The following is a 21,189-nucleotide window of genomic DNA, read 5'->3' as shown; positions in this document are numbered from 1 at the left end:
TAGGCCCTGCAAAGAATCTGCTATCTGCAGTTTTGCAGCAGTACCACATCAACCTTGCACCTGTCTAGGAGCGGCTTTTAATACTCCTGACAGCAAACATCGGGTCAATCTAAAAGCAGAATGTGCGTAGCATGGTGAATTGGCCGTTGGCCATGGCATAATTGAACCTTTGACAGTATTTCAGTTAGCTTTATGGCTCACGGAAATGGCTTTCTATTTAGTGTCAAGTAATGGAATACACACCATTCTGGACGGCCAGGAAAGCCTTTCCAAGGAAGGGTTTGGGAAAGGCTTTCCTGATCTCCCAGCATGGGGTTTAATCCCATCCTTGGCACAAAATATATAGCTAATTGCCGGAGCTATTATGGACTAATGAAAGACTGGCTGGGAACCACGGCTAAAGAACTGATAGATACTACAGAACTAATAGCATACATTACAGGCAAAAGAAAAAGCTGGGAGATTACTATATTTGAAAGGCCTTCGGACTCCTAAAGCTATAGGTTTTATTTAATGCTAGGCAGCAACCTAGGTTGGGCTCTTAACTAGCGATACAAAAAGTTAGCGACTAGATTCAATCTTCGTAGTTCTGTGAGGACCAGAAAGAACAGCCATCTGATGGTAAAAGTTTACGACGGACCACTAGAGGTTCCACACAAAGGGATGGGAAAAAAAACAAAACACACAATGAAGGACAAAACTATGGACCACATTAGGCCTCATTCACACGGGCGTATTTGCGCTCTGTATTACATGTGTATTTTTAAAATTAATACGGATAGAGGTAAACCTCATTGATTTGTATTGGGGTATTCAGATTCGCGGTTTTTTATGAGCGAGGAAAAAAAACAAAAAAAACAAACAAAAAAACCCACACAGCATCCCCTTTTTAGGTCTGTATTACATTCAAGTCAATGTGATCATTGCGTATTTACACATCAGCACCTGTCTCGCACGACCAGATTTGAATTGCAGATTCTGTAAGCATATGATCAGCGGATCAAATGCATTAATTTAGCAGTTCTAAATCACATTTTCGTGTCAGAATGGCGTAATTCGCAAGCGGAAAATAGAATGCAGCATGTTCCATTTTACCGCGGATAACCGTAACAGAGGCCATTCTTCTCTATGGTTGCGGTCACTAAGTGATGGTGCGGAAAATGTAAACAAGTTATACTGCGCATGACCGCCTGTGTGAGTACATGGTCTTGTGCAGTACAGTTTTGCTGTGGTACACAGGGTCATGGGCTGGGATCACAGATGGAATCTGCTGCGGGCCTCCTGCAGTGGATTCTGTGTACGGCTGTGTGAGCCCGGCCTAAGGCCACCCTCACATTTTTACCGCAATTTCAAGCTGTGTTTTTGCACACATAGTACATGGAGTTTGCCAGTAACTTTAACGCATTCCATTATAGTGATGAGTGATTAGGCACGTTAAACATGAAAAATAGAACAGCGCTTGATAGTTGCGGTGTTAGAAAAGCCGTGTTCGAGCCAATATCTACTAGGCCCCACTAAAATCCATGGTGGTGTTGTACTGTGATTAGCACAGCGCTCGGACGCAACAGTAAAAAGCGGTGTGAGTGGCCTAAGGCAGGAAAAATCTATGGCAAAGTTTTTGCACAGTTTGGGGGCATTAAAGCCTCATGCCCACAGCCGGGTCGGATTCAGACTGCGAAATCAGACCCAGTGCCGGCCAGTGACCCTATACTCACCTGTCCGGTTCCGCAGCAAGTGTCTCAGCAGATGCGCAGTGCAGGGCGCAACGCTGCCATTGCGCTGGCGATGACACAAATTCTAAACTGACATTTTAGAATCGCCGTGGATCAGACGGCTTCCATTGACTGCAATGGAAGCAGTCCGTGCGATTTTCCATACAAAATACATCATGCTGCAATTCTTCCCCCTGAGCGGAAAAATCGCAGTTGATTTTCGCTTGTGGGCAGGGTAGAATCTTTTAAATGGCATGTCTATGGACAGACATTGCTGTGGAATTTGCAGCGATAATCTGTCCGTGAGCATTCGGCCTTAATGACTTGGAGCATATACTGCATAATGATAAACATAGGGCTGTGTGTATATAAGTGGTTTCTGGGTTTTGCTTACACCCAAATATAGTTGACAAGTAAGATCAATTGCAACCCTGAGTTCTACAAACAGGCATTAACCCCCCCCCCTCCCCCCCCCCCCCCCCCGGGACTTCATATCTGTGCACTCATTCACAAGCGCTCTAGACCATCTTCCCCAACACTCCCAGATGAATGAAGCGGTTGTGGAGCCACACAGTATTAAATCTTGTCTGCTGCTATTTAAGGCTGTCTGCGCTCTAAGATTATACCTCTAAGATGTGTCATAGTTACATAATAGCAATGTTGATTCATTTTGAAGCAAAAAAAAACAAAAAAAAACACTCATAGCTGGACGTTTCTTAGAAATTTCTCAGCAGGGAAACTCAAAATGATCTAAGACCTCGTTCACATACATGGGCGTACTTGCAGACCATATTATAAATGTATGAGGGCTTGTTTTTTGCAGGACAAGTCGTATTTTTTAATGGAACCATTTAATGTTCCATATATTGTACTGAAGAAAAAAGAAAGAAGGTTCCTTAAACATTGGACGCGGAGCTGAACTATCATCGTTCAGTGTAAATAGCAGGCTGTTCAGTACTGAAAGTCCGCTATGTTAAAGTGAATGGAGAGGGGCGGGGGTGCGCAAGGCTAGAGATCTCCTGCAGCCTTCCCCACCCCTCTGCTTGCTGCTCTGGGAGCAAGGCAGCGATACAGGCTCCTGTGCAACAGCACGGGAGAGAGTGTATGCGGGGACGGGTGCTGGGCATAGTTTGCCCAACATTCGTTCCGTCTAAATGGGCCTTTAGTCTCTGATCTGCCCAACTACCCACAATGCAATGAACAGGCCTCACTCTCTCTTACCACTCTGAGTCTAGTTTACAGAACTTCTCCAGCGTTATTCCTAGCAGACTATGGATGATTTTACACGGACCAAGAATTGACATATTATAACAAGCATCACAGGACAAAAATATTTTGATGGGTGCTAGCTTACTGCCGCACATGGCAGAGGAATTCTCGTATAGGGATAAATGACTACATTAAAAGGGATTGTCCATTCCAACTACTGATTGCCTATCCACAGAATAGGTCCTAAATAGATTGGCAGAAGTCCACTGCCAGTGATTAGCCGTGTGCTGGGCTGTTATGCTCGTGTATTGAGCAGTTTCTGCAAGAATCAGTCAGCTCTGTTCTTACTGTACTAGCCAGATTTGGAAATTACAGGCAAAGTTCCCATTCATTTCAGTGCCTGACCACTGCTGTCTGCCTAAATCAGCTCATAGCAGCACAACAAGGCGGACAGCTGATCATCAGGGGTCACAGGCAGCAAACTCCCGTTAGTCTACTATGGATGAGTTTAGCAGCCATGGTTTAACATGCACCTATATGTGCCGACCTAATTTTCTCTTATTCTGTACGTCAAGTTTGGTGGTGGAGTTGTGGCTACCTCCACCCAGTCGTGCACGCCCACCCATTTACCCTCTGTCTCTACTAGTGGACCATGTAAATGGTATCCTACTTTCCTTCGTTTGATTTGTGAGCTCAGGCCCAAGAGAGATACATTCTTAAAAAAAAGTAGGCACCCATCTTTCCCAGGTCAAGATTAAACCACCTGGTATTAGTGTTAAGACCCATCTGAAAGCTTTGTCACCTGGATGTTGGTAGATGGGCCAATATGATTTAAGCAAATTATTTCCCAAGAACCTTGCATTATTTAATGTGATTAGAGTATTATATGTATGTATATTTATGCTAAATGTATTAGGAGTTCTGTTGCCACTTTTTGGTTTCCGCTTCTAAACTGCAGATAGTTGATCAGTAGTTTACAACTGGGCAACCCCCTTAACAATTGTTCGTCCCCATACAACCATCACTGGTGGGCTGCACATCCTACCATTTATACAGAGACATGCAGCTGAGCAGCAAATACTTCTATGCTTGCCCAACCAACACGATCAGCCCATGAACGACCGTTTGTTCATTCGTCGGCTTGTGGACCTTTACTGTACCTCGTAGAGCATTTATATGACTCTAAATACAGTACAACCGGACAATGGTCTGGGCCTACTCGCAACTCCGGCCTGTTTTCCTCAAATCCTTTTTCACTCAGTTTAAGAAGAGATATTGTTCATGTTTTATGTTAAAACTAACTAAAAATTTGTAATTATTTTTTTTTTTTTTAAATGTCATCTATAACATAACATTTGTTAATAAATGTGAAAAATGGGGAGTAAATTGGAGCAAGGGTTGGTTGCATAGAAGTGACTGGACTCAAAGGCTCGCAGAGGAGGCAAAAATGATGGGAATCAGTATTCAGGCATCCAATTGGTTATGGGAGGTCATATGATGTAATGTGGCCTGGAAATAAGGGAGGAGTCTGTTTTGTAGTGACGAAGTTTGGGAGAAGAAAGAGGAGCTGCGAATCCTTGCTGGTTATTCAAAAAATTGGTACGTGTGCACTATAGAAAAATTGTCAGGTCCCTGTTTATTACAGGCCCAGACTTTCTCTGAAAGTGTCTGGGAAACCGTAGAAGGCCTCTGAATTCTAGAGAAGCTACGCCTCCTGTCCAAAAACATTACACCTGCTTTGATTGGCCAGCGCTGTCCACATGAGCAACACTGGCCAGTCAGATCAGGATGTAGAGTCTTAGACTATTATTGCATACTAATACACAATGCTCAGGTAGTTAGAGAAGTGGTGCAGTCATTTTTGTTTGTCCAGACCAGTAGGGTCGTGTTAAAGTAAAACTGTCCTGTTATTGCAAGCAACTGGTGTCTCCTGTGAGCCAAGGACGGCAATTATGGCTTGTTGGCCCTGTGACTATTCTTCAGTTAACTAGGGGCCATTAGTTTAGGGAGGGAGCTTATCCAAGAATCTGAGCCCCTACTGGGAGCTTGAACATCCCCCGGCGCCTTCCAGTAGCCCCCATTATACAGGCATGCATGTAGTCAGCATGCAGCGGCACACCGATGACAATGGAAGAACGCTGAAGAGGGCAAGTATAGTACTTACATGCCTGGATTGATCTGCTACGAGTTATACATTTAGTTTACAGAGCTCATGGGAGCCAATAGATTCCTTTTAATTAGTAAGAACAATATGGGCAATACATTTTCTCTACCACCCTTGGTCGGTGCAGAACAAGTGCTTCTCCCCTCCTAATCGCGTGATAAACCCTTTCATTGTGACTACCCAAATGTCATTAATAGGCACAAGTAATAGACCCCAGCAGACACCCAGTCCACTGTCAGTTTCAGACCGAGTTATCCATTGATGACCCCCAGTATTTGGGCATGCGGAGGAATAAAAACAACAGAACTATAGGCTCAGGGCTGAATATATACTCGGGTCTGTCACTAGACATCAAGAGAGACATGATAATAACAAGCCTTAGTTTCCATAGACGACACAAATTCATTCATTTTGTGGCCTGAACAAATATTCACTCTATCAAATTGCAAGGAACTAATGATATGGCAGAAGCATGACAAGACTAATGCATTCATAAGGCCTGAATTACGGCCAGAATGTATCCAAGTGAACAGATAGGCTATATTATCATGAACATTAGCCGAAATCCCATAATGGATGCCTGTTCTGGGAGCATCTGACAGGTCATAATAAACTATTCCTCTCCATACTACATTAAGACAACTAGAGAAAAGCTGAGCTATTGTAGCAAAGGTCTAAGGAACAAAGTCTACTTCATTACACACTGTAACGTCTGGAGAAGAACAAGGGCAGCAAAATAGACGGCAGAGATTAAAACTGAACGGAGGCAACAGCAGCCAAAATGTGAACAAATCCCAGTATGTTTAAAGATTCGTCACTCGTAACCAACTTTAGAAATCGCTTTTTATTTATGTTTTTGAAAGTTCTTACATTTCACTTAAAAGCGCTGAAGTCTAAAGTTCAGTGACAGAAAAATAGTTGCCTTATTGCAACACTGCAGCAGTCATGATTATAGTCATTTTCTGTGCGATACCCCCTTCGGCTCTAAATGATACTTTTCTTGTCTGCATCTGTCAATCAAATGGCATCACTTCTGCTCTCAGTGACCCAAGTCTGGTCGCCTTGTCCTAATGTACCATAATAGGGGTCTGGGATGGAGCAGACAAGGAGGTTCCACTTATTAAACAGCCAAGGACAATGCAACAAGACAGTGAAATATAATGCTAAGGGATTGTGCACATGGCCACACTAGAACTAAAGGGGCTTTTACATGCAAGGATTAGAGTTCCAAAAAAAATAAAAATAAATAAATAAAGATAATTGTTCAAACGAATGAAAGTGAACACTAATCGTTCATTCTGAACGCAGGCCAATCACCAAACGAAAATTGTTTGGCGTTCATTTATTGCAGGCCTAAAAATCATTGGCTCGTTCACATCATTTGGTTTAAACGGCACTCGTTCAATCGCTCTCATTCACTGAGGCACCTTCACAGGAGCATATGCGCAAAACATTCACCGTAGCGTATTTTTGCCGTGAACAAGGTTAGATTAGATACACCCATCGGCGCTTAGTACTATATATATTGCGCACGCAGAGCCAGTTTATCCACGACACCTTTTTAATCCATGGAAAGAGTATTAGCCTACTTAGGTCTAGATGGATTCTTTTCCATGCAGTTTTGTGAAATTACCTTAAATATTTGTGCGCCTCCCGTAGACTCCTATGAGGCATTTGGTATGCAAATGCGCCAAATTAAAAAAAATATGTATATGAATGAATGAATAAGGCCCCCTGTAGACGAGTGTTGCGGATCTCCGCCACGGGAGCTGCTGCCACAGATGAATTCTCCGCTGAAATTCGGGGCAATTCCCAGCATGCTGCGAATTGCCAGCCGCGAGTGGAGAATCGCAATGATTCTCCGCTCGTGGACACGGGCACGCGCTCCAGGGAACTAACCCATTGAAGTCAATAGGTTCTATTTTGTGTTTCACGCCCAAATGCGGGCTGCCCTTATACAGCAAATGTGAAAGGCTGAAGAATTTCTCGTTTGAACAAGCCAGCGATGTATCAAGGAATGTACAAGCGAACGAGCTTGCAGTGACGTCACTCACTCGTTCAATCGGCTCTTCTAAAAAGGACCCCCAACATAAAACAGACAGCTTGGAGATTGTACAGACGGCACCCCTACAAGTCTGGCAACTGTATCAAGATGGCAATGCTTCTATGAGTGTATTGCCACAACCTATGATTGCCACGTTGCCCATATAGCATTCTACTTTGCAATGCCAGTCCTAGTTTAAAATATACCATTTCAGAGAATAAACATTTTTTTGTCAACCAGTTTTGCTCAACAATGAGAGAGAAGAAAAAAAAAAAAATGAAGCTATAAGCAATTTTAAAAGAAGCTTGCATAAAACATGTTGCTATACAACTGTGCTAAGTATTCCGAACAATTCATTACCCAACTGTAAAGTCCCAGGTACTAAGCTGCTTACTAAGCACGCACATAGAAGCCTAGAAAGAAAGCTATTTTATCATGTAGGGTTGATAGGCTAGCACCGATGACAAAAATTGTAAGAAAACCACTTATTCTTCACAGTTGAAAATCAATGAAGTTTTACATGATGTTTGGGCAATGTGCACGCATCTACTACTGTACACTGATCAGCCAGAACATTAAAATCTACATTTCTCTCTTCCACCACCAAGACAGCCGAGCCTCCGAGGCTCATAGACTCCACGAGACCTCTGAAGGGGTCCCGTGATTTGTGGCACCAAATGCTACCTGCAGATCCTTAAGGCTCTAAGTTAAAAGTCGGAGCCTCTATGATCACATTTGGGTTTCTAGCACATCCCATAGTTCCTCAATTGGATTGAGCTTTGGGGAACTTGGAGAAGCAGGTCAAGATCTTGAACTTTTTATGATATTCCTTAAAATTTAATTTTTGCATCGTCTGGGATTATCCTGCTGGAAGAGGCCACAGTCATTGGGGAATGCTGTTGCCTTGAAGGGGTGAACTTGGCCTAAAAGAATGTTTAGGTAAATGGTATGTGTCAAAGTAACAACCACATAAGGCCGTCTGCACACGACAGGATTTGCAATGCAGAATCCAGAGCAGACGTCTGCCTCCAGGTTCCGCAGCAAACACCTTCCATAGCACGGTATGGGAAAAAAACAAAAACAAAAAAAAACAAAACGCTTTTTCCTGCACACAAGCAGAAATCTATTGCGGTTTTCCGCTTGCAGAGGGGATTGGGGGAAAATCGCAGCATGCTCTATTTTTGAGCAGATTCTGCATGGACTACTTCCATTGAAGCCAATGGAAGGTGTCCGACCCGCAGCCCTTCTGCAATTGACATTGCATCCTTGTGCAGGCAACCCCCATGCAATGCAGATGCACCCAGCTGTCCATGAGAATGTGATTCATCAGACTAGACCACCTTCTTCCATGGCTTCATAGGCCATTTGTGATGCTCATATGTCCATTGTAAACGGTTTTGGAAGTGGAAAAATGTAAGCATGGGCATCTTGATCAGTTTGCAGCAACCTGCAATGGGGACATTCACAAATGCTTTTACGCCGGTTTCTGGTGTAAAAAAAAGTTGCTAAATTATTGTGCCAATGGGGATTTGCGCAAAGACTTGAGATTTTTTGCACCACCCTCACCATTTTTGTATTAAAAAAATAAATAAATAAATTATATATAGAGATTGCTTGTACGGAGAAGTGGCCACCGTGGACTAACACTCATGTATAATTTACAATAGAAACTGGCATACATTATACCACAGACGTATTCCAGACGAGATGTGCCCAATACATAGAGAGGCATGCTTACCTTCTGTGCTGAGGGAAATCCTATGAAGATCAGTATAAAATGCCATTCTTAATAAATTCCCCCCTGCGTATTCTGACACCCATCACAGCCAGCATACATATATTTGTGCTCTAGTATTTCTTTCGTGGGATCATACCAGATGGACTAGCCCTTCAATCTCCACACACGCATCAATGAGCCTTGGATGCTCATAACCCCAGTTCACCGACTATCCTTCCTTGGACTACTTTAGGTAGGTACCAACCACCGCATACTGGGAACACCCCCCAGGACTTGTTTTGGGGACGCTCCGACCAAGTCATCCAGATATCACATTAGCCTTTGTCAAAGTTGCTCAGATCCTTATGGTCTTTTTACCGAGGTCAATTACACTGAGCAGCAAATTTTTAACAAATTTTTATAAACAAAAGTAATTGATGTTTCTGTAAAATTGCAACCTGCTGATTACATTAGTAAAAAAACTGAATAGCAGCACGTCTCATTTTCAAGTTATTTAACCCCTTAGTGACCAAGCTTTTTTTCCCCTCCCGTTTTAAAAAATAAATAAATAGTACCTCCCTTATTTATGAATCAACGTCGCTGTATGAAGGCTTGTTTTTTTGCGGGATGAGTTGCATTTTTCAATTGTACTATTTAACCCTTTCCAATCCAATTTGTATCCTGGTTTTCCTAGGGGGCTTAATCTTTTTCTGCCAGTATACAACGGCGCTATATGCTGGCTAAAGCCAGTACTGCATGAGGTGACACATTGGATAGGCTCCGACAGCAGAGAGGCTGGCAATATACAGTAAGAGAATCCCGACGGATGTCTTCCAACACCGGAGCTGTACAGTCTAAAAACATGTCTTAAGACATCAGAGGATTGGAAAGGGTTAACGTACCATATAATATACTGAAAAAGTTCTAAGTGGAATGAAGGGGAAAAAAATAAAAATTCGCCATCTTTCATTGAGTCTTGTTTCTACGGCCCACAAACTGCAACAAAGATGACATAATAACTTTATTCTAAGGGTCAGTACGATTACTATGAGACCAAACTTTTTTTTGCTGTACTAATTTTTCTTCAAAGACACTTAATTTTTTTATTATTATTATTTTCTGCCGCCATCTTCTGCGAGCAATAACTAATTTTCCATCCACATAGTTGTGCAAGGGCTCATTTCTTGTGGGACGTCCTGTAGTTTGCGTTAGTACCATTTTGGAATACATGCGACTGTTTGATCGTTTTATTGCTTTTTTTCTTGAAGACAGTGACCAAAAAAATAAAAAGCGCCTTTCTGGCATTCTTAATTTTTTTTTTTGGACGATGTCTACTGTGCGGGGTAAATAATGCGTTACTTTGAAAGATCGGACTTTTACGGACACAGCAATACCAAACATGTACTTTTGTTTTATGATTTTGATTCTTTTATTTAGTCTAACCAATGACCTGTGGATGATCCGCAGTGTTGAAACATACCCTATATGTTACATAAACCAACCCTTATAGTGTTCAGTCAGCACGTGGTGTGTAACAGTGATTGTGAAATAGTTATGCAATCGCTTTTGTTCTTTTTATGAAGCAAGGTTAATGGCGAACCTACTGAATTAATAGTATAGGCAGATTTTTAAAGATTACAATACAACGGCAATTGGATTACATCATTTTCCATAATTGGAAAACCTTACGTGGCAGAAAAAAAACAAACATTTGATTTCAGCGCAATAAAGTTACTATAAGCCGCCTATTTGCTTATCTGTTACAAAAATTGTGTTGCAGTGTTATCGTTCAGATTAATTTGCTCTCGCAGGAATTTGAACGATAATCGTCTCGTTTAAATGGGTGCAGAGACTGAATGAGAATTGTTGACTTTTGAACTAGTCTTCTTCCTGTGAATGGAAGTCGGAGGAGGTGGGGGAACGATGCTCCGTGGCTCGCCCTGCTTCCATTCTGGCAGCGCTGAGTGATGCCAGTGATACTCGCTCCTATGTAACAGTACAGGAGCGAGCATCACTGGGATGAGTGTCGGCCATTGTTTGCCCAACAGCTCGTCACTTGTGGAAGGACTATTACGCTTGCTCGTTTTTCTCCCTTCCAACTTCAATAAGTGATTTTTTGGTTACAGTCTTTACAGGTACCACTAGAAAGACAATGTTATTCGCCTCACCATTCAGTGGGTTTAATGTTACGGCTGATCATTGGCATGTTCACTATGGTGACTTTTCTTTCATCACATTATTAGAACATACATAGAAATCATCTAGGCCATGTGTACAGGAGGTTCACTGATCCAAATGACAAAATCCAGAGCCAAGAGTGGTGCAGCTGGCATGATCTGATGCCAGGCGGATGTCCTCGTCTGTCACAAGACAGTCAGTGATGCTGCATACTAACTGGGCTATTAGATATAGACATACAGACCCAATTCCACCAGCCTGTACCTGCATATATTTTTGCCATTTTTGGAACACCAACATAGTGTACAGCAGCCAACTTTCACATGAATCCAATTGAAATACTACAGGGAATAGTCGGAAGAAGCTCACATGACCAGAATGTTGCTCTTGCCAGAAACTGAACAAGTGGATCATGTGCTGCAAGGCGGTAGAGAGAAAGAAAAAAAAAAAAAAAAGTCATTCCTAACAGTGTCGAAAATTAAACTGCTTGAGCACAAACTTTAGTAAGGGGGATTTAGGATATGTTACCCGAAAACAGACTAGCACCATGACAAACAGCTGATCAGGTGACAAGTTACAGAACTATGAAAGTAGTACAAGGAATGTGAGGGAGAAATCTACATGGGAAACTAAAGGCACATTTAGACAACGATTATAGCTCAAAGGCCGTCTTTTGAGGGATAACCGGTGTGTAAATGTGCCCTTTCTGCCATAGGATGGATTTCAGTTTGGCATGAAATCCATCATTCAGCAGAACAGCTAATGGACCACACGCTGTGTTCTGCCCGGGGAGAGCTGATAACAGCTGATTACATTGTCTCAGCTGTCAGCCCTGTCAGCAGAAAAAAAGGCAATGTATTCAGCAAACAGCGGGTGGTCTGTTTCCTGAATATAGCTCCTTGCAGCTCACACGCTACTAATTGGTACTAATAGGCATTAGTACCAAGTAGTAGCTTTATGCAAAAAGCTATCTTTTGAGCGATCCTCTTGTGTCTAAATGCAAAGTATTAAAGTCCCAACTGAGAACACCTTCATGATAAAAATGGACAGACCACATTTTCAATAAAGCAAAACACAAAACATACTTTAGAAAACTCAAACTGTTTCCAAAGATAGTAGAGCATTCTCAGAACAAATTAAGACCCAACATTCAACTTATTTAATTCTAGAGGTGTCTGGGTAGTGGCATATGCATTACAGAATGCACTACATAAGTAATGCAGTGTACTACCTTAAGGCCCTTTTAGACAATGATTTTTCTTTAAAAAAGCAACGCAAAAAAGTATTGTTTTTCTCTTTAAAAATGTGTTTTTATTACTCCAAAAGCATTTTCAAAAAACAAAAAAAATGCCTATATATATATATATATATATATATATATATATATATATATATATATATATATATAGCTAAGTTAATGGGTTATCGCTCTTGCAACAAGACTGGGGGGGGGGGGGGCGGCACAAAATAGGCCAGTCAGCGTGCCATATAATGAGATGTCAATTTTTTGCTTATTTCTTCATTTAGATGGAGGGTCCTCTAAAAGACAAGATCCTAAGACCGCCTTCACATGCGTAGTATATGTGGGGGAATTTCCACTAGCAGGATCACTGAGGAAATTCCCCAGCAATTACAAGCCGTGTGGAGGGGAATTAAAAATCCCCCCTATTATGACACGGATATTTTCTACGATGAATCCACAACATATTTGTAAAAAGCTGTAGATTCTGATCCCCCAGCATGTCCATGTATGCTTCAGAATAGGGATGCGGAAATCAACCGTTGACAAAAAGGCTGAATTCCGCAGCTCTTCCGCACATGAAAATGCAGCTAAATCCACCACTTCCCGCTATGGATAGGGTCAGACGTCCTGTCCGTAACCAGGAGCCGGAAGTGGAATAGAAGCGCTGCGCTCCCACTTATTTTAACAGGAGTGAAGCCGATGCTTCCACTTCCTCCCATGTTTGTTGATGGCAACATACTTCCCTAGACCAGAGCAGAGGACCCTCGGCCAACCCCTGATGACCTATCCAGGGGACAAGTCATCAGTTGGGGGGAAAAAAAACTGCCTAATAAGAGTTGCATATCATTTGACCACAAACTCTATAAAACACAAATCTAATAGCAACAAATATTAGATTATTTGCTACAGTAAACTCCGCTTTAGAAAACTCATCAATGCGTAAAGCCTTGGAGTCATAGTAAGGACCGCCTGTGCTGTCTAGCAACGTACTGGGTGATGGGTTTATTTTAATAAAGAATGAAAAGTACAGAGGAGGCTCATGTATCATGAGGATAATACGAGTGTTTCATAGCCATGGATACTGCCCCCAGCTGACTACAAATGACAGCAGAGCCTAATACAGTCATACATCTTTCACACGGCACGATTGGAGATTTCATTCAATTCAGCCTGAAAAAACACAGAAATTGCATTGGAAAATAGGACAGTGACACAAATGAAAATAATATTCATGATGATCATAAATGGCCCATTAAGCCAAAACAGCTTTGTACTGTTCTGATGAATATGCGATTTATGCTAATTCACAGCACTACGTTTTGTCCTGAAATTTAAAGAGACCATCTCATGGTACTGCATACAATAAAACAATGTTCTCTTTCAGATGCCAGACTCTACAAGCCATGAGCACAGCGTTAAGGAGGAACATGTAACTCATGAGCACATGCAGTCTTATTATACATCAGTCTCAGATTACTTCTGCTACTTCAGCAACAGGGTTTTTTGATACCTGGAAACACACCGGTGACAAAAAACCCACTCCTTACACTAAAAGAGGACTTCTCCGAAGGACCAACACCCTGGAGATGTACAAGGTAATACATTTTCCACTGTGAAAATAATTAATAAAATGTATTAATTTACTGAAAGTTGGTGTAGTGACGGCTGCAGACGGCCGAGTCGGATTGCGCATGCGGGAGCCAAAAGCGGAATCTGACCCTGTGCCCAGCCGGCATCTGCGCATATCTGTGATTTTCTTTTTTCCTGTACTGTGGAAGGTCAGTGGTTCGGATGGCTTCCATTGTAATGGAAGCCATCCGTGCGGAATCCGCACAGAAAGAGCATGCTGCGATTTTTTCCTTCGCGAGCAGAAAGAGAAGCAGGCAAAAAAAAGAAGATTGCAATTGATTTCTGCCCATGTAGAGGTAAAGGTGTTTTTTCATAGCATGCTATGGGCGATGATTGCTGCAGAATCCGGGGGCGGACGACCGCGCCGGATTCCGCAATGCAAATCTGCCCACGTGTAGCTGGCCTAAACGTATTTCTAGCTTTTTCTTTGCTGCATATAACGTGGGAATACATGAACCATTATAAACTAGGTCAGATTCACATTTGCGTCGGAACCTTCGGTCGGAGGTTCCATCACAGATGCGGATTAAAATACCTGACGAAAAGGGCTCCCCCTTGCAGCGTTTTCTTCTTTCGTCCAAAAGCCAGGCATCTGGGCGGAAAGCAGACAGGACCCCATTATCATCAACTGGGGTACGTACGGCGCTGTTCAGTTCTGTCCTTGAGACTTAGCCATTCGGATTCGGGGATTCCCCTTTCCTGCTGCCCCGAACTAAGCAGGAAAGCAAAATCCCCAACGCAGGTGTGAAACCACCCTTACTACCTTACTCAAATAAGCAAGTTTTATATCCGAGTCATGCGCCATTTGAGAATCAAGCATCTCACAAATACACATTCTTTAGGGAGCTCCCTGTACCCTTTACTTGGCCTCAGACTTCAGGCACACAATCATAAGAGAATCAGTACAATACAGCAATATGTATAGCTGCACAAAGTGTATCTATATTTCTTGCCACATGTTTGCGTATGGTTCTCCCTGCAGATACTGAGCGACATTCATATATAGATACTTTTCAGAGTATTTTCCGCTTCCTTGCCAGCAGTTTAGTAAAGATCGCCTTCATGAAATAAGCCTCAGGCATCAGGATACCATTATGGCCCCATACAGTGTATAAAACAGTGTGCATGAGGCCTAAAGCCAAAGTAAAGATAAACTTGTCAAAGAAAGTTTTAAGATCAGAGACAATCAGAATGACATGTTTTATAAACAGCTTGGACAACATTCTGCCTGTTTATCAAAGACCTCCACACTAAATTTCTCTTCATTCAAAAAGACTTCCTTACACATCTCAGCTCCGCCGCAGGAAACCTTCCACCACATTCTCCATCCTTGTATTCCCCCTCCCCCATTTACTAAATGGAGCAACAGGAATTGACCAGCGACAAGAATGAAAAACCGTATTCACTACTCCGGCTGATAGGAATGGGTTACTTGGACTCTGCTACTGCAGTCGGAGCGCCTACACCTATGAATTATCCATGAGGGCATGGATTGCTGAACAGTTGTGGCATACAGTATGGTAACAAAGCATTCATATTAGAGACTAGACGCCACCAACTCTTTAGGGTAAGTTCACATGATTTTACAGTAGATTTGATGGAGAAATCTTGTCTATATGACACGGATTTCACTATTTGATGCGGATGTCATGGCAAATCCACACGAGAATTTGATTTGTACACTGAAAAAAGACCAAGTCCGCAGCTACGGAAGTGCATAGCCATGGCGGATATCAACGTCTCAGTCGGGGTTCCTGCTTCTGTTTTTTTTTTTCCGTCTTCTAGGTGGAATCCACGTAGAAAAATCTGAAGCAGATTCTGCCGTGGGAACATACGTTATACCTGGTGAGCCACATTCAGCTTAGAGCCAGGGTGCATTTACATGCGCAAGTTCGATATCGGTCTAGAGGAACTCAGACGAATATCTTCCTTGCAAGCATGCAAGCTTGCCTGCAAGTACAATGCATTTTGCGGGAAAAACATATCACGGTGCATATGATTTTTATGCACACGAAAACTTTTTTTTTTTTAAGTCAGACTTGCATGGAAAAAAAAAAAAACTATATGCAAATATAATGCAATTTTTTTATTTTATTTTTTGGCTCACACATTTTTCTGCGTCATCGCAAGCAATTTTTATTTGCTGCAAGAGACAGATTAAGTAAACAGACTCACTGTACATAATTTCCATGTGAGTTGTGTGTCTCGCAACCAAAAATGTATCCGTGTAAATGCACCTTCATGGTCAGAAGACGCACTGAAGCAGAAAAATAAACTGGTCATGGAAAAAAATAATACAAAAAGCAAGAAGTTTTAATTTGCAGACTGACACTTCAGTTTAAATCACCGTTATTTCACCACCAAACCGCCACCGATCCGAGTATAGGAAATGTCAGCAATACTGTTCGAGTGAACGTCACATAGTAAGTACTCACGGCTACTATGGCGCGCAGGGGGTCACGTTACACTATTTTGCCCTCTGCCAGGAGAAGACAAGCCGGCACCAGAGGAAGAGGAGGGCACAGGGAAGAAGAGGGGTACAGACTGACGAGGTATAGTGGTAAACAGGGGCCCAGGAGAAGGAGGGACAGAGAGGACATAGGAGGATGGGGGGACAGGAGAGGTACTGGCAGCCAATTGGGAGCTAGGGGCATGACGGGGGCATTCCTCCATCGAAGGGCTGTCAAACCCCTAGCTTCTGGTGGTGACAAGGTACAACAGTACCCATATGTGGCTGCAGAAGGTCCTGAACATATTGCTGAGCTGTCATTTTCCCCTCATACCACTACTAGGATGACTGACTTTCGTATGCAATGGCCCCCCAGACCATCACAGCATCCGTGGGGAAGGTGTGACGCTCCACAGCAAAGACAGGATTGAGGCGTTAGCCCCGAGGTCTCCAGATATGAACACAGCTGTCATCAGTGCCCAAACTAAACCTGGATTCATCGCTGAAAACACCACCTCCTAACAGTCTGATCACAGCAGCCCAGGTGGCGGGCAGTTCGCCGATATAACCAGCTTCTCACATTCCAACAATGCACCCCCTCTCAAATTGTATTAATTGGGTGAAATCTATTTGATTGTGTCGTAGAGGCATCTAGTGGTTAACAAGATTTACACATATGGACAAAGAGGTCACTACACACAAGTAGCCTCTGAGAGCCTTTTTTACAGGCCAAGTAGAACCACATTTAGGGCTACAGGTGGCAAGACTGTTCATCCAGTCACACCACAAAGCTAATTGTTCGCATATCAGCCTCGTGGGGCGCAGAGTGTTAGGGCAGCAGAAATGCAGTCATAAGCTCTCGCTCACGACCTAAAGTTAAATTCTCGCGTGCTTCAGGTAGCCAGCTCAAGGTTGACTCAGACAACCATCCTTCCGAGGTCAGTAAAAGCATGACTGGGGAAGGCAACGACACACCACCCTGCCAAAAAAACACCACAATGTGACGTCACCCTAGGAGTCACCAATGGGGTGACTCGGTGCTTGCACCAGAGGACTTTACCTGAGATGTAACTGCATGCCAAGCCATGCGATCTACATGGTTTGTTACTGTAAACCATGCATTTATAATATACTTTTCCTAAATCAGATTTCTTTTGTAGAAGTCCTGATTCAGTTCCAGCAAGTCAAGCATCAAACTATATGAAATTATTTCATTGACTTTCCCACCCAAAGAGAATATAGGCTCACAATATTTATGAATGTTCAATGAGATATCTATGTTCATAAAATATAAGGCAGCTTGCTATAAAAAATAAGACCATTACTGCACACTTTTAGATGGAATCTAAAAAAATAAAAATAAAAAAAAAATTTAAAAAAAAAGTTATAAAATCTAGCAAATAAGTCATTTTTCCTGACATGCCTGTTTGTTACTACAATCTTCATGAAAAAAAAAGAAACTGAAGCAACTATTCTTGGAGCACCTTTACATGGAGCAGCTACGGTTCAGAAGGAGTCATTGAAGCGTATGAACAGCAGTCAGTCACTCATTTGCTTTTTACGGAGAGCGATGATTATTATTCATTAGTTGTTTGTTGAAATATTGCTCATAGAAGGGATCTCCATGCAAATTTATTTGCAAGTCATTCAATTACAAATGATTAATGACTTTATACCAAATGACTTTGGATCAACCAGCAACATTTTTTGAAAAGCTGAAACGAAATGACTTGCAACTTATTGCTCGTCACTCCATTGGTGGCCATGTTTATACTTTCAAGCAATTAATTGGCCAATAGTCATCCTGTATAAAAGTTCCTTTAAAACTTTGAGTTGTCCAATTCCTCCCTTGTTGCTCCTGTAAGTGTATGACTGAGTGACAAGAGTTGTCAACTGACACCCTCAGTGTTGAGTGGGCAAGGGCAGAATGTGGGGGGGGATCAGAGTTCAGGGGAAAAAAATATAATATATTATTCCAAAATACATATATCTTTTAGTGTAACAATAGTGTACACTATTGTTGATCTCTATTGACCAGATAATTTCAAGGAAAGATTCAGTTCCGTTTCCTCTCCCCCAGATAGAAGGTTCTCTTTCCAGTCCTGTGATATCAGACAATTCAGATTCCCACGGAAGGGCAAGTGCAGGCGTTGATTACTTGCAACAGAACAGAAGGTTAAGAGATCTTGCAAATCACATCCACACAAACCCTGCCACATCCTATGAGAAAGATGATCGACACTTCTAATTGTGTTGACAGTCAATTACAGAGGCGGGATACCCATAGATTTAGCCTGGATGACCCATTTTCTAAAAAAAAAATACATTTTAAACAGGCAGTGGAAATACAAACTGTTAAAACCTGCACACTACGAAATATTGTATTTACACAAAAGCATAGAAAACAAGTCTGAATACATTTGGTAACCAGATGGAAACTACAATGGAGATCTTTACTGCTGTCTACTGAAACCCAAAAGAATGCAAAAAAACCCCTCTGATTCCTAAAAGAACTGTTCTTCAATCTGGGTCAAAGCCCAAAAGTTATCATGAAGTGGCAAAAGTTGTGTACAGATGGAGCTTAAGATAGAGCAGTTATGTTTTTTATCCGTTTTCCTTAGGACAGTACATAAACTATCCATCCAAGCATTACTGACAAGTCACAACTGGCCATGAAGACACTAGGTGCCGCCTTGCCCTGTAGCTGCACTGTATTTTCCAACCGATGTATGCACATGCCAGGAAATATGGCACATGCTTCAAAAGAAGCAGTCGTGCCCTGGAGCGGTAGAAAATCTTACCCAGCGAGTTATCATTGTGCAAACATATAGTCAGATGACAATTACAGCTATACCGGATACATCTCAGAAGATTTACTCAGTTTTATTGTTAAAGGGGGTTTCCAGGCATTTACTATTAATGCCCTATCCTGAGGATAGATCATCAATAGCTGATCGGCAGGAGTCCGTCGGTCAGGATGCTCACCGATTAGTTAAAGGAGATGTCCCGCGCCGAAACGGTTTTTTTTTTTTTTAACCCCCCCCCCCGTTCGGCGCGAGACAACCCCGATGCAGGGGTTAAAAAAACCACCCGCACAGCGCTTACCTGAATCCCGGCGGTCCGGTGACTTCAATACTTACCGCTGAAGATGGCCGCCGGGATCTTCTACCTTCGTGGACCGCAGCTCTTCTGTGCGGTCCACTGCCGATTCCAGCCTCCTGATTGGCTGGAATCGGCACGTGACGGGGCGGAGCTACACGGAGCCCCTCTCTGGCACGAGCGGCTCCATAGAAGAAAGCTGAAGACCCGGACTGCGCAAGCGCGGCTAATTTGGCCATCGGAGGCCAAAAATTAGTCGGCTCCATGGAGACGAGGACGCCAGCAACGGAGCAGGTAAGTATAAAACTTTTTATAACTTCTGTATGGCTCATAATTAATGCACAATGTATATTACAAAGTGCATTAATATGGCCATACAGAAGTGTATAGACCCACTTGCTGCCTCGGGACATCTCCTTTAATCTCCCCTGGCCTGCTATCAGAGTGGCAAAGCCAAATGTTTAAATTGGAACTGTAATAAAAAGGATTCACTTCTATGGAAGTCAATTGGATGCTTTCAACTACACATTCAGTTTTTTATTATAGTCAAAGACAGAAGTGTAATAGAAAGCACTGCTCCCATTGATTTCATTGGGAGCATGGCCTTTCTATTACACTTCAGGATCCCCATCGATCAGCTGATCCTCAGGCCCGCTGTCAGTGCAGTAGAGCCAGACATCTGCATTGGTGGTCAGAGCTAGAAGTGTAATAGAAAGGCTTTGCTCATGTCAAAATCAATAAGAAAGAAGTCTATTACACTTCTGGGTCTGACCACTACTGTGGACATCTGGCTCTGCCACATTGACAGCAAGCCAGATGATCAGCTGATTGGTGGGAATTCCATAGGGTGGACCCTAGACATTCAACTATTGATGACCTATCCTGAGCATCAATCAATAGTAAATGCCTGGAATACCCTTTTCAAGGGGTTTTCAACTGATGACCCAGCTCAGGATAGGTCATCATTAGTTAATGGACGGCGGTCCGACGCTCAGGACCCACATCCATCAACTGATTGGCTGTCCCACTGTCCAGTGCAGCGCGCCAGATGTCGTTATCTGCAGTCACCACAGGAAGTGGGGGCATCAGCTTAACTCCCACTGAAATCAATGGGAGCGCCTTGCTGCTATTCCACTTCACGCTTCTCCCCTGGTCAGTATGTCACATCCAGCCCTGATGAAGCAGGAAGGGGAGTAGCAGCATGTCGCTCCCATTGATTTCAATGGAAGTGAAATTGGCACTCCAACTACCTCTTCTGACCGCTGATGACTGGCCTGCTGTACTTGACAGTTGGTCTGACGATCAGCTGATGGACTGGGGTCTTGAGCGGCAGACCCCCAACCATCAACTAATAATGGCCTATGCAGGGGCTAGGTCATCAGTTGAAAAGAGTGTAGATTTAGTATGGATTTTGTTGCAGATTTCATCCCAACAGTGTGAATTCAATTGATTGGCAGCAGATTTCACCCTATCAGCCACTATATTCACAGCATATATACAAAATGTATACCAAAAAGGAGTAGTTTCTGCCCTTGTATAAACACAACTGCTTCCAGAAAGACTGTAAACATATGAGCAGCCAGACAATCAATCAGCCTGAACACACATGATCTATAGACAAACACACAGGGATGAATCAATAGCACCAATCGTGTGAACTACAAAGTTACCATAAAACTTTGCAAATGGCAATGTTTCACAATGACTCGGAATATCACAAAAAAAAAAAAAAAAAGATAGCCGTA

At 42.6% G+C, this 21,189-nt stretch overlaps 1 protein-coding gene across 1 annotated transcript in view; it reads right to left on the bottom strand.

Moving 5' to 3' along the window:
- MB21D2 (Mab-21 domain containing 2) overlaps positions 1-21,189 on the bottom strand; it is a 71,948-nt gene that overhangs the window by 49,816 nt on the left and 943 nt on the right. The window lies entirely within an intron of this gene.

The sequence above is a fragment of the Eleutherodactylus coqui genome, chromosome 1, assembly GCF_035609145.1.
Source record: "Eleutherodactylus coqui strain aEleCoq1 chromosome 1, aEleCoq1.hap1, whole genome shotgun sequence".
Taxonomy (NCBI): Eukaryota; Metazoa; Chordata; class Amphibia; order Anura; family Eleutherodactylidae; genus Eleutherodactylus; species Eleutherodactylus coqui.
This window is presented reverse-complemented; position numbering and strand designations above follow the sequence as displayed.